The 12,820-nt window shown below is 38.1% G+C and overlaps 1 protein-coding gene across 28 annotated transcripts in view; it reads right to left on the reverse strand.

Annotated features, from left to right (window-relative positions):
- PKNOX2 (PBX/knotted 1 homeobox 2) overlaps positions 1 to 12,820 on the reverse strand; it is a 338,759-nt gene that overhangs the window by 287,992 nt on the left and 37,947 nt on the right. For 18 of the 28 annotated variants that reach the window (XM_087875587.1, XM_087875603.1, XM_087875606.1 and 15 more), the window contains one exon: positions 2,742 to 2,843. The gene's annotated coding sequence lies outside the window, so the exon portion shown is untranslated. Of the gene's footprint in view, positions 1 to 1,541; positions 1,686 to 2,741; positions 2,844 to 12,820 lie in introns of all 28 variants that reach the window. The other 10 variants (XM_087875613.1, XM_087875605.1, XM_087875594.1 and 7 more) reach the window with 1 other exon arrangement.

Below are 12,820 nucleotides of genomic sequence, written 5' to 3' on the forward strand. Positions count from 1 at the left end.
GATCAAGGACCCTTTGGTTTTCAGCAAATGCACCAGCAACGAAGTTGTAAAGTGCAGTCAGATGTATAAAGTCCAACAATCATTACAGTCTCACCCATAACTATATGCCTAGATCGTCCATCCTTTCATTTTCAAGAACAAATATTCCATTGTTCAATCTTTGGTAAGAGAGATTTAGGCCCTTGAATCAGTTGCAAAGAAATTACATTTCCCCTGGCTGCAAGATCAAATTCCTTATGATAGTGGGTATCTGGGCATAAAAAGTTGAGCAGGCTACATTTACAATATATACCACTTTATTTTATTTATCACTCAGTGCAATTAAAAGCAAACAAATCTTTTGCATTTGTATAATAACATGCAGCTGTTAAAAATGAATTCAAATTTCAATTGTGGTTCTTGACAAACCTGCTAAATGGCCCTTAATCCAAAAAACAGATGTTCACCATTGCCATATCCTCTCACTCAACAGCTGCATAAGGTTTTAGGTTATCTCCTAATCTACTTTACAAGGTTGTTGATGATAAAAATACATAATGTATGGAAAGTGCACGGCACATTCAAGCCCACTTATTCAAGCATTTTAACCACTGTACAGTCCAGTCGTGGAAATTTCAAGGAAAGGCTTTACACACAATCTGATTCTTTTGGATGGAAATAGTGACAGTAATACACATTCCAAAGACATTGTGTATGCATGCACTGATGTGCACGCACACAAACACACTCTTCGACAGAAAGGTAGACAAACATAAATAAGTAAAGAAGCTCCAAAAGAAAGTTGAAAGCCCAGAGAGTTAAATTCTACCTATGGATCTAGGCTGCATTTTAATCTGGCCTTGAAGACAGAGTTCATCCTTGGGGTATTTTAAACTTTTGAAGTTCACATTTTATTCCCTAGTGGCAAAGAAGACTTAGGAATTCTTCTCTTGTTCAATGGATTGGTAAGAGACAAAGGTCAATGGGAACCTGTCTCTTCTCCAACCTTTAGCCCCAGAAAGAAGTGATTTTAAGTGGTCTCTGTGGGATAAGAAACAGCCATGCAGTTTCTGAAGCACCTTCATATTGAATTTGTAGCAGAAGAGAAGAAAAACTTACTATTTGGGGTGCTTGCAATAGGAAAAGGAAGGAAGAGCTGCCCAGTTCTTGAGAGTCACTTTAAATTCCTTGGGGGACGTTTTTGTTATGCTATTTCTTTTCTAACAATCGAAAAAGGGCAAGAATTTTATAGTAAGCAAAAATGGGATTTATTAATGGCCATTAAAATATGGAGATGTGAAGCACTACCAAATTATTCTTGAAACACAGGTAGTCCTCGATTTACAATAATTTCTTTAGTGACCATTCGAGGTTAAGAATGCACTGGAAAAAAGGTTCTATGCTAAATGAAGGGTATTTTTTTTTTTAATTTGATTTATATGCCGCCCTTCTCCAGAGACTCAGGGCGGCTTACAGTGCGTTAAGCAATAGCCTTCATACTTTTGTATATTTATACAAAGTCAGTTTATTGCCCCCACAAACTGGGTCCTCATTTAACCTACCTTAGAAAGGATGGAAGGCTGGGTCAACCTTGAGCCTTGGAGAGATTCGAACCAGCAGTAAATTGCAGGCAGCTGTGTTAATAACAGGGTGCTTTAAACCACTGTAGTACCAAGGTATCAGTATTGTTACACAGTACTTGATTTCTGTGAAAAATGAAGTTGCAAGATTTGAGTCTCAAATACAGTTCTGGAATTATCAGTTAACTACTGTTAATTCATAGCCAGAATTGTTATGCTTTATATCCAAGCAAAAAAGATTGATTAAAGCCGTGGTGGCACAGTGGTTAGAATGCAGTATTGCAGGCTAATTCTGCTGACAGCCAGCAGTTCGATCCTCACTGGCTCAAGGTTGACTCAGCCTTCCATCCTTTCGATGGTGAGTAAACCCAGATTATTGGAGTAATACTCTGACTTTGTAAACTGCTTAGAAAGACTATAAAGCACCGTGAAGCAATATATATACTATTAGGTGCCACATTTTTTAAAAAAGTCAATGAAAACACTAAGAAATACTGGACACAGGTGAATGCTTATTGCTTGGTGGTGGCGCAGTGGTTAGAATGCAGTACTGCAGGCTACTTTTTTTTTTTTTTTTTTTTTTAATTTGATTTATATGCCGCCCTTCTCCGAAGACTCAGGGCGGCTTACAATGTGCTCAGCAATAGCCTTCATCCTTTTGTATATTTATACAAAGTCAGCTTATTGCCCCCACAAACTGGGTCCTCATTTCACCTACCTTAGAAAGGATGGAAGGCTGAGTCAACCTTGAGCCTTGGCGAGATTCGAACCCTGCAGTAATTGCAGGCAGCTGGTCTTAAGCAGCTTAATAACAGGGTGCCTTAAACCCTAGTACTACCAAGGCTCTTTACTTCTGCTGACTGCTGGCTGCCGGCTGCCTGCAATGTGGCAGTTCGAATCTCACCAGGCTCAAAGGTTGATTCAACCTTCCATCCTTCCGAGATGGGTAAAATGAGACCCAGATTGTTGGGGGCAAAATGCTGGCTCTGTAAACCACTTAGAGAGGGCTATAAAGCACTGTGAAATGGTATATAAATCTAGCTGCTATAGCTATTGCTATTAAGTTTAGAATATACACTCCCTGCACATAGAACTGATTGGTGTGGAATAGAGAGGAGAAACATTGTCCACAGATCTAGAAAAGAACTGTTTTTAAATGCAAGTATAAAGGTTTTCACATACCATTCTTGATTGCTTGGTTGGTGGAGAAATACAGTTTGTACTCCTAAACGTATCTTCCAAATCACAAACGTGCACTTTTAGAGTGATCAGTAACTCTGCTGTCTGTGGAGAAGAATGAAAGCTTTCTTTAAAAAAAGCAACAAATCTATACCCAGGAGCCCAAGAAGGAACATACAAACATCTAAAAGGAATTTGGGGAAGATGATAACCAGATAAAATATATAGCAAGTGCACTTACATCAGTTCCGGAATTAACTGCTTAAGCCAGAATTAAAGTGGCATGGAAAGAAGGCCAAAAAGAGAAACAGAATTCAAGGAATTTATAAGTGGAACTCATTTAATCTCTGAAATTTGCTATTTTGTAAAGTTTGCAAGAGTTGTTGGCTGTACTGTTAGTAAGGCACTTTACAAGGCTAAACTGCATACAGAAATGTATGTTGAAGGATAAGATGTATACAAAAATAGTTATTAAATATTTAAATGCAAATTTCAGTTTTGAAAATAAAAAAAAAATCAGCAAGGAAACAGGGCATAATAAACACGTCTGAGATTAACAGGGACACAAAAGTTTAACCTGTTCTTCCCCAGTCCAATAATCCCAAGAGTTGAGAAGTGAGATTCTCACATCTGGGAGGGAAGAAAAGAGGCAGCCATACTAGTATCTTCACATTCTAAGCTTGTGTCCAAGCTAAAAAAAACCATCTTCCACTTAAGAAAAAGGCATAAGCAGATTCAGAGGAATTTTGAAGTGTTGTAAAATATAACACTAATATCATCATTGAAAATTAAAAGGGGGAGGGGCAGGGGTGAAATGCTCCCAGTTCGGACCGGATCGTTCAATCCGGTTGCGATGGCGGTGGATGGTTCGGAGAACCAGTAGCAGAAATCCCTGCGCACCCCCCATGCCCAGCTGAGTCGCGCGATCATCAGAGCCTTTTTTTTTACATTTAAAAGCATTTTTTCTACAAATGCTTTTAAAAGTAAAAAAAAAAAAGCCTCTGATGATCGCGCAACTCAGCTGCAATTGTCTGACGATCCCAGCTGAGTTGCCTGAGCATCAGAGGCTTTTTTTTCTTTTAAAAGCAAAAAAAAAAATGCTTTTTAAAAAAAACTAAAGCCTCTGACGATCAAGCAACTCAGCTGGGATCATCAGAGCCTTTTAAAAGCATTTTTTTACAACCTCTTAGAAAAAATGCTTTTAAAAGTAAAAAAAAAAAAAAGCTGGCCACGCCCACCCAGTTACATTATTCCCCCACCAAGCCACACCCACAGAACCGATAGTAACAAATTTTACATTTCACCACTGGGGAGGGGCCTAAATAATGTAATACAAGTAGTACTCGACTTACAACAATTCATTTAATGACCGTTCAAAGTTACAACAGCACTGAAAAAAGTGACTTATGACTGTTTTTCACACTGACGACAGTTGCAGCATCCCCTGTAGTCACATGATCAAAATTTGGACCAGCTTGGCAACCGGTTCATATTTATGACTGTTGCAATGTCCTGGGGTCATGTGATCTCCTTTTGTGACCTTCTGACAAGCAAAATCAGTGGGAAAGACAGATTCATTTACTAGCAACTGCAAAAAAAAGGGCATAAAATGGGGCAAAATTCACTTTTTTCAACAGAAATTTGGGGCTCAATTGTGGTTGTAACTTGAGGACTACCTGTACGTATTGACCAGCAATGATTACTTTGGAGCAGAAATAATATTTCCTGGAAGACAGTATTCCTGACTTTCTGAAGCAGAATGCTGCTGCTATAATATCCTATTAAATGTCAAATGGAAACATGGGGCTGTGCTCAAAACAAGGAGCATCTGGTAAGGCTATTTTTAAAAAAGGTTTGTTAACTTAGCTGAAAAACAATTACTTACTAAGAGTATTTGCATCCTCTAGCCACTGAATAACTAAGAGTGGAACATGAATTTTGAAGTGTGCACTATTGATCATTTTTAATTACTTGTTCTGATTTGTTCCAAATCCCCACAAATATTTTTACTTTAGAATACTTGTAAAATAACAAGATTAGAAGGGCATGAATAAATCCCAAGGCTTACACTCTCCTCGGCAGCTATTCATTAGAAATTCAATTACACAGGTTCACAAATTGGCACCTGAATTTATTTATGTTATTTTTAACCTGTTGAATTACCTGGTTATTAGTTAATAAGTCTTGGGGAAGGCATCGTGTGCATATCTAAATTTGAAACAAAACCTTGCTACCTTACCTCAAAAGTTGCAATTGGCTTTACAATAACCAATACATAAATAAAGGCTGGGGTGACATTAGCTTTAGGAAGTAAATCCTATCTTTAGTATTATCTGCCTCAGACAGGTTTAGTGAGCTGAGCCAACATTTGTTATAATTTCCACAGAATCACTGCATGATGAAATATAAACATGTTCTTCTACAATCAATCCATAGAAGGAGATGGATGCTTTAGATCAGTGGCCCCAATTTTTTGGGCACCAGGGACAAGGTTTTTCCGCAGACCAGAGGGGGTGTGGTTTTGTGTACTGCCTGCATCCGGCGGATGGGGCTTGTTTGTGTGGCCCAGTTTCTGGTATGCTGTGGACCAGGGATTGGGGACTCCTGCCTTAGATGACAAAAAGTTGGCAGAGGGATGAAGTATAGCTGAAATTTAGAGCTGAGGAAATTTCACAGTTTAAGTGCCCTCTTCTAAGCTTGCTTCCAGCTAATGCAATCTCCCATCCTGGATGGAGTGCTCTGTTACCAAAAAGTTTTGGAACTAGCTTTGAAACAGACTCACAGTGGTCCGTATACTGGACAGGTCCCTAGGCTATCACAACAAACTTAACACACAAATGTCAGCATTCTCAAGCTGTATAAAAAATAAAGGTTGTAATGATGAACTCCACGTTGTTAAGAATGCTCACGCTTCAGCAGGCAAATGGAACGTAAATCACTTTTCTATGTATGCCACAACTGTCTTAACCCCTTAAAAATGCATTTATTACATAAACACCCTTCATTTAACTAATTAACTTTTTCCCCCTTCATTTAACTAATTAAATTAATACAAAGATGATCTTGTAGGGTTGCCAGGTGTCCACTATTTGAATGGACAGTCCACTTTTTTCACATTATGTTCACTATTTTTTTTCACACAAAATAGTGGACATTTTTTTTATTCAAAAGCTTTATGATGAAATGGTACGTAATCTAAAGCTGCACAGTCTAAGAGAATAAGGATAGGAGAATCGCGTTTTGTCTTTTTTTTCATAAGTTAGAATGAGACAAAGATCGAATGCTCATTGCAATAATCACATTTTACACAACAGCGCAAAAAATGCATTAAAGCAGTTATCTTTTGATATCGAAAATGTAGTGCTGAAGGTTTTTGCTGAATTTTCGAATTCTGCGAAGAAACGAGAAGAGTTGAAATCATTTTTTGAGTTTTGCGAGTCAGAATTCCATGAAGTTTTGCGCCATGTTCCAACACTTTGGTTAAGTTTGTTTAAAGCGGTCAAAAGACTTTTTTAAACTGGATACCTCTAAAATCATATTTTATTTCTCTTGGATCTGATGAGTGCCATAAGGTTATCTGGAACCTTATTTCGGATCAGGAAAATGAACTCGCAAAGGACGATGAATCAACAATTTCAGAATTGGATTTATATTTCACGCACTTCTTCATGTCAATAATGCAAGACACCCTACTGAAGCTGGAAAGCAAGAAAATTCTTGCATGTGATCTTCACATTATCAAGTGTAAGCTGCGTGATTCTTTGCAAAAAAAATACGATGAGCAGTTTTTGGACTGAAAGTTTTATTTGCCTTACGTAAAAAACATTTGCCTGAGAATGCCGTGCAAAAGTTCAAGAAAGAAGCCATCAACATGTATCAAAGAGCCATTGCGTACCTAGAAAAGTGGTATAATTTCACCGATTCAGTATATGAGATGCTAAATTGTTTCAATCTAATTGATCGCAATAATCCTCCAACTTTAGAAGAAATGACGAACATCTGGTTATTATCACCATGGCGAGAAGAACTTCCACCCAACATTCTCTTCAATGAAATTTCTGCCTTAGAAGAAGTTTATGTTCATCTGCAGGGTGATTCATCCCTTGATAAGTGGACGTACTTTTTCAAGAAAGAGCCAGCTCCGAGTTTATTGAAACTGTTCCAGTATTGTGCATCAATTCCGGTATCAAATGCAAATGTTGAACGAATTTTCAGCATCATGGGAAATTTGTGGACTGACAAACGTAACCAACTGCTTGTACCATCAGTTCGAAGTGAACTTTGTATATTTTTTAATATTTCTCAATGTTGTACTGAAATTAAAGAATTATTCCTTAAACACAAAGAATTGATCAAAGCTGCGCAGTCAAATAAAAAATATACACGACAGCAAAGTAAAATGTAATTTAATATTTTACATATTATTATAATATATTTGATGTTTTGAATTTTAAGTAAAGTTTTGAAGTGATTATTTTAATACGTGTTAAAATGTTTGTAAGAAAATATATAATTTAATTGTAATTTTTTTTTTACTACTTAACCCGCCCCCCCCCGCTTGTCCGCTATTTTTTGGAAGCAGACCTGGCAACCCTATTGAGAACTTCAATATCTTGGTGTGTGCTCTCCTCCTTCTCCTTCTCCTTCTCCTCCCCCCTCCCCCCCACCCGCTCTCTCTGCCAAACAGGAAACAAAGGGTTTAATTCTGTCTGGTTTCATGAAGAGTTCTGTATGTCAGTAGCTGGAAGCCAGCCAGTTCCTTGGACCAGCCATTACAGAGGTTGTTAGAGGGGAACCCTCCCTCCCAAACTCCTGAGGTTTTTTAAAGATAAATGAATAAATATTTTGGAGCAAGCACATCATCAGCAAAAAGCAAAGCAGCTTGTGAACCAACTCCAAATACCAGCTCAGCGGGGAACTGGCAAAATGAAATATCAAACTTGAAAGACAAACAAACAAATGCAGAAGCAAAGTGTGGCAAACGGAAAAATGAGGATTAATTTGAGTTCAATATGGTATCTGCCACTTATCTCGAGATGTGAGGGGGGTTGCTAAAGCACAACACCTTCCATTATTCAAGAAGCAAAAATTCTAATTTTCTGTGTTCCTAGAGGGCCTGGTTTAAGCTATTAAACTGACAAATATGTCCAACAGAATTCTCCTTCTCTGCTTGCTATTCCTGACCCCCCCCCCTCCCATCCATCCCCAGGCGAGTTAAACCAGACATTTGTTTCAGATGCTTGGCGCTGCTCACAACACACCTCTGCATCATCGAGGTTATTTGTGGAACAAAGGTGAGGTGTGCATTTGAGGAGGTGCAAATTATTAGTGCAATGATAAGAATTAAGACTCCCAGAATTTACCGGAGACAGGAAAATGACCCTATTTGAGATGAATTTTTCCCTGCTCAAAAGAAGATTAGATAGAAAAAAACCCCTCATCTGCACACAGTACTGTACTGTCAATGAATATAAAACACACATAAACCTCCCCAAATGCATGTGCACACAGAGAGAGAGGGAGGGAGGGAGGGAGGGAGAGAGAGAGAAAGGGAGAGGGGGGGGGAGGGAGAGAAAGGGAGAGAGAGAGAGAGAGAGAGAGAGAGAGAGAGAGAGAGAGAGAGAGAGAGAGAGAGAGAGAATATTTTGTTCTAAATTAAACTACAGGTCTATTTATTCTGTTCTATCTTACATCAATCTTTGGAAGATCTGAAAGACCAGATCAGAGACAGATTGCCATGAAGAATATTTATGTGATTGTTAAAACTGACAATGACTTGATAGCATGTAATTAATCAATCAATCAATCAATCAATTTTACATTGGGGCACAGAGTTTGTGTTCTCCCAAAATCCTTTCAAATGTTGCCATTTAATTGTAGTCTTTTTTTTAATGGATTGATATTACATAGATAGCAATCATACAAAAATTAACTTGTTTACATAGAGTTAATATATTTAAAATTAAATGAAGCTAGAGAAGGGGACATTCTCTATCCTGGGCCCATCCTCTGGAACCGCATTCCCCCCACCTCCAAGATAAGGACAGTGCCCTCTCTCAGAGGGGTCTAGAAAGCTTTTAAAACCTGGCATCTGTCCCAAGACTGGGATTAATGTATTATTGTATATTTTGGGAAGAGGGCAGCTGTTTTGTTTGATTTGTGTTGCTTTTAGTTTGGACTGTCCATATGGTTTTGTCTTAAGTGGTTTTTATGGTTTTGTACACCACACTGAATCCACTGGTGGCTAAAATAAATCTGAATAAATAAAGGGCCACTCAAATGTTAAATGTGGCCCTTAGTCTGACAAAAAATGTACAACTCTTTTTTATACTATTCTTGCCCATAACTTGGTGCTTTTCCTATGGACTTCAACTCCAAGCAAATACGACAGATGGTACAACCTTTTTTTCAGCAGTTATTAAGTCAACGGCATGGTCATTAAGCAGGCCCCTTTTTTTCAATGGGTGGGGTTTTTTTCTAAGCAGGAAGTCCAAAAAGCAAAAATTGCAGTCTTGGGGGCAGTGCAAATGGCTGTAAGTGTGAGCCAACTGCAAAGTGTCCAAAATACGATCATGTGTTTCGGGGGACAGGCCAGTCATCGGAACGCAGAACTCAGGTCATAAGTAACTCTGGGGAACACCATTGTAACTTTGAATGGACACTAAGTGACCAGTCGTTAAACGAGGACTACCTGTATGGAATGGTTGAGATTAGGGAAGTCTCAAATTCTGACCTGCAGAATTTATTTGTTCTTGGGAAGAAGTGTTTCTCAACTTTTTGGCTTTTGCATCTGTAAACCATTCTATCACAAAACAATAGTTTTTTGTAGCAGTGATTCTAAGATTAAGAAAGTAGGAAGTAGCATTTCATTTACTGTTTAACAACCTTGATTAATTGGTAGGAAAAAAATTTTTTTTTCTATTTTGGATGAGCTTGTCTTGAAAATTTCCATAGTAGTTTTCCCAGCAGGAGCTGCAATATACTGCAAGATTATGCCAAGAAGCCAACTTACTTTCCTCAAGAAGGTTCCTATAAGTATATCATCCCTTCTGCCAAAAGTAGGACTAGAATAGATCAGATCAAGGGCCCTCTTACTCCAGCATTTTGTTTCTCTCCGTGCCCGGATGATTCTGTCATTCCCAGCAAGGGGTCTCTACAAGTTGGCCAGGAGATGACATGGAGGGGTTTTATTTATTTGTTTCTATGCTGCCCATCCCACTAATACAGCAAATCTTACAATATAATAAAATATAATAATAAAAGTTAAACAGTGTGAAAAACAATTAAAGTAGAATACAAAGCTATAAATTAAAATTAAAAACCAAGATGATGGGTAGCCTGGGAGTGAGAATCTTCTCTATTCCATCAGACACCCCCAGTGGCCAAGTGGCGAGCCAAGAAGGCCAGGACTGCTGGGGTGGATCTCACCTCCAATGGGAAAATATTCCAGAGGGTAGGATAGCAGAAAAGGCACTTGTCCTGGACCTCACCAGCCAAAATTTTTTGGCCTTAAGGGAGCCAAATTAGATCATTCTACTGGTCTTACATTCTACTGATTAGTTCCAATGGTATCAGGTGCTTCCTTAGATACCCTGGCCTGGACCATGGTTGTCTTCATAAAATATATAATAGAATCAAGGTGGAGGGGAGGGAGCTGCAGAAAATGATCTGGGCTAGACTCACCTTGATTTCTGTTTGCAGAGTTAAATTTGCATAGTTTATCCAAATTATTCTTCTCATCTTTCCTATTACCTATCTCCTTATTTTCTTATGACTATAACTTTGTTGCTTGTATCTTACGATTTATATTGTTTTATTTAGTATCCTAGTATTATTTATGTTGATTGCTTATTTAGTATCCTATGACTATCACTAAGTGTTGTATCTTATGATTTATGATGAATGTATTTTTATGATGACTATGATAATGATTTATCACTTATTGCTTGTACGTACACTGAGAGCTTATGCACCGGAGACAAATTCCTTGTGTGTCCAATCACACTTGGCCAATAAAGAATTCTATTCTATTCTATTCTATTCTATTCTATTCTATTCTATTCTATTCTATTCTATTCTATTCTATCCTTCAAAAAATCCATTGCAGCAATAATTCCACATAGAAATAAGAGGCAAAAAGATATATAAAACTGTGAGCAGTTTAATTAGGCGTAATAACTCTCCCTTTGCAACCAACTGTGCAACTTGTGATATTATATATATGCACACACACACACACACAATATACATAATACTGCCTTTCAAATTCAGATTGTGTTAACACAGATGCATGGTCGAATACAGGAATAGAGATCAGTCATAGTTAGGGCTGGTTATTGGCTTGACTTCTGTTATTTATTTTGCTTTTCCTGGGGATTGTTAATAGGCTTTAAACAATAAAAAAGTTGGATTACTTTTTCTTACTTTCCCTTCTGCTATTTGCCTCCCTTTATATTCATTCCCTTTTTACCAGTTCCCCATCTCTCTCAGGAGCCATTCTCCACCGTTGAGTTGACTTGCTATCAACCCACCCTGGAAAGGAAAACACTCCATGACATTTGCTATTCTCATTGCTGATACCTATCCTGACTCTATTGCTTGTATTCCCAAATCGCTGGCAGTCACTGGTTTCCCCCCCCCCCAATGGAATTATGTGAAAAAGCCTTCAGACTTTATAGGTTGAGGTTATTGATGGCCAGTATTGGATGTGCTTCAAGGTGGTACAGCTAATGAGAACTTAAAGGCTAGGACAAGGTAAGGACAGAATCAAGGGACAAGTGGAAAATAAATATTGTTAGGGCATCTTTGTGCCACGGTTAAATGCATGGAGACAGAGCCATGGAATAAAAATGCTGCTGACATTGAGCAGCAAAGAAGAGAAATTTTGGGAAAGACTGAAAAGAAAATCATGTTAAATAGAAAAGGACATGAAATTTTAATAAAATAATCATTCTTTAGACTTCTAAGAAAATCAGCATTCAGTGCTTCTGGCTGTACTATAGCTTACACCTGCTTTTTGTGTGTTTTTTCCTTAACAAAGGAGAAAAATAGCCTACATTTTAAAACTATCTGGAGGTAAGTAGAAAAATACATGGGCAATACAGGTAGTCGTTGACTTACAACCACAATTGAGCCCAAAGTTTCTGTTGCTGAGCAAGACAGTTATTAAGTGAGTTTTGCTCCATTTTATGACCTTTCTTGACACTGTTGTTAAGTGAATCACTGCAGTTGTTAAGTGAGTAACACAATAGTTAAATGAATCTGGCTTTCCCATTGACTTTGCTTGTCAGAAAGTCACAAAAGTGGATCACATGATCCCAGGACATGCAACTGTCATAAATATGAATTAGTTGCCAAGCCATCTGAATTTTGATCACATGACTCTGGAAATGCTACAAGGGTGCTAAGTGTGAAAAAAGATCACAAGTCACTTTTTTCAGTAGCACTGTAACTTCAGTCACTTCAGTCAGTAACACCCACTAAATGAACTGTTGTAAGTTGAAGACTATGTAAAAGTACACCAGGTAGTCATTACCAAAAGCACCCCATCTCTTCCTCTTCCAACACAACAGCAATGTGCAGAAGATATTTATCATTTTTAAGCAGAGTATCTCCAATACAATATTTGTATTTCCAATATTTGAGGGGCTTCTACAAAAACGAGGGAATCAAACTATTTTCCAAAGCACCAAAAGGCAAGATAAGAAACAATGATTGGAAACTAACCAAGGAGAAAAGCAACCTAGAACTAAGGAGAAATTTCATAACGGTGAGAGCGGTCGACCAATGGAACAGGTTGCCTTCAGAGGTTGTGGGCACTTCATCACTGGAGGCTTTCAAGAAGAGACTGGACAACCATTTGTCTGAAATGGTATAGGATCTCCTGCTCAAGCAGGGGGTTGGACTAGAAGACCTCTGAGGTCCCTTCCAACTATTATTCTATGTTCAGAGTGGCACTCAAATTTCATTTCTACTGTTTTGCAAAGGTGACTATTAACAAGACAAATTGGCTGGGAAGAAAAAATAAATAGGGAGAGAGAGAAGGAAAGAGAACCTTATAGGAGCCCCTCCTCCTGACAAAA

This window comes from Pantherophis guttatus, chromosome 9, assembly GCF_059756535.1.
Source record: "Pantherophis guttatus breed Tessera chromosome 9, ASM5975653v1, whole genome shotgun sequence".
Taxonomy (NCBI): Eukaryota; Metazoa; Chordata; class Lepidosauria; order Squamata; family Colubridae; genus Pantherophis; species Pantherophis guttatus.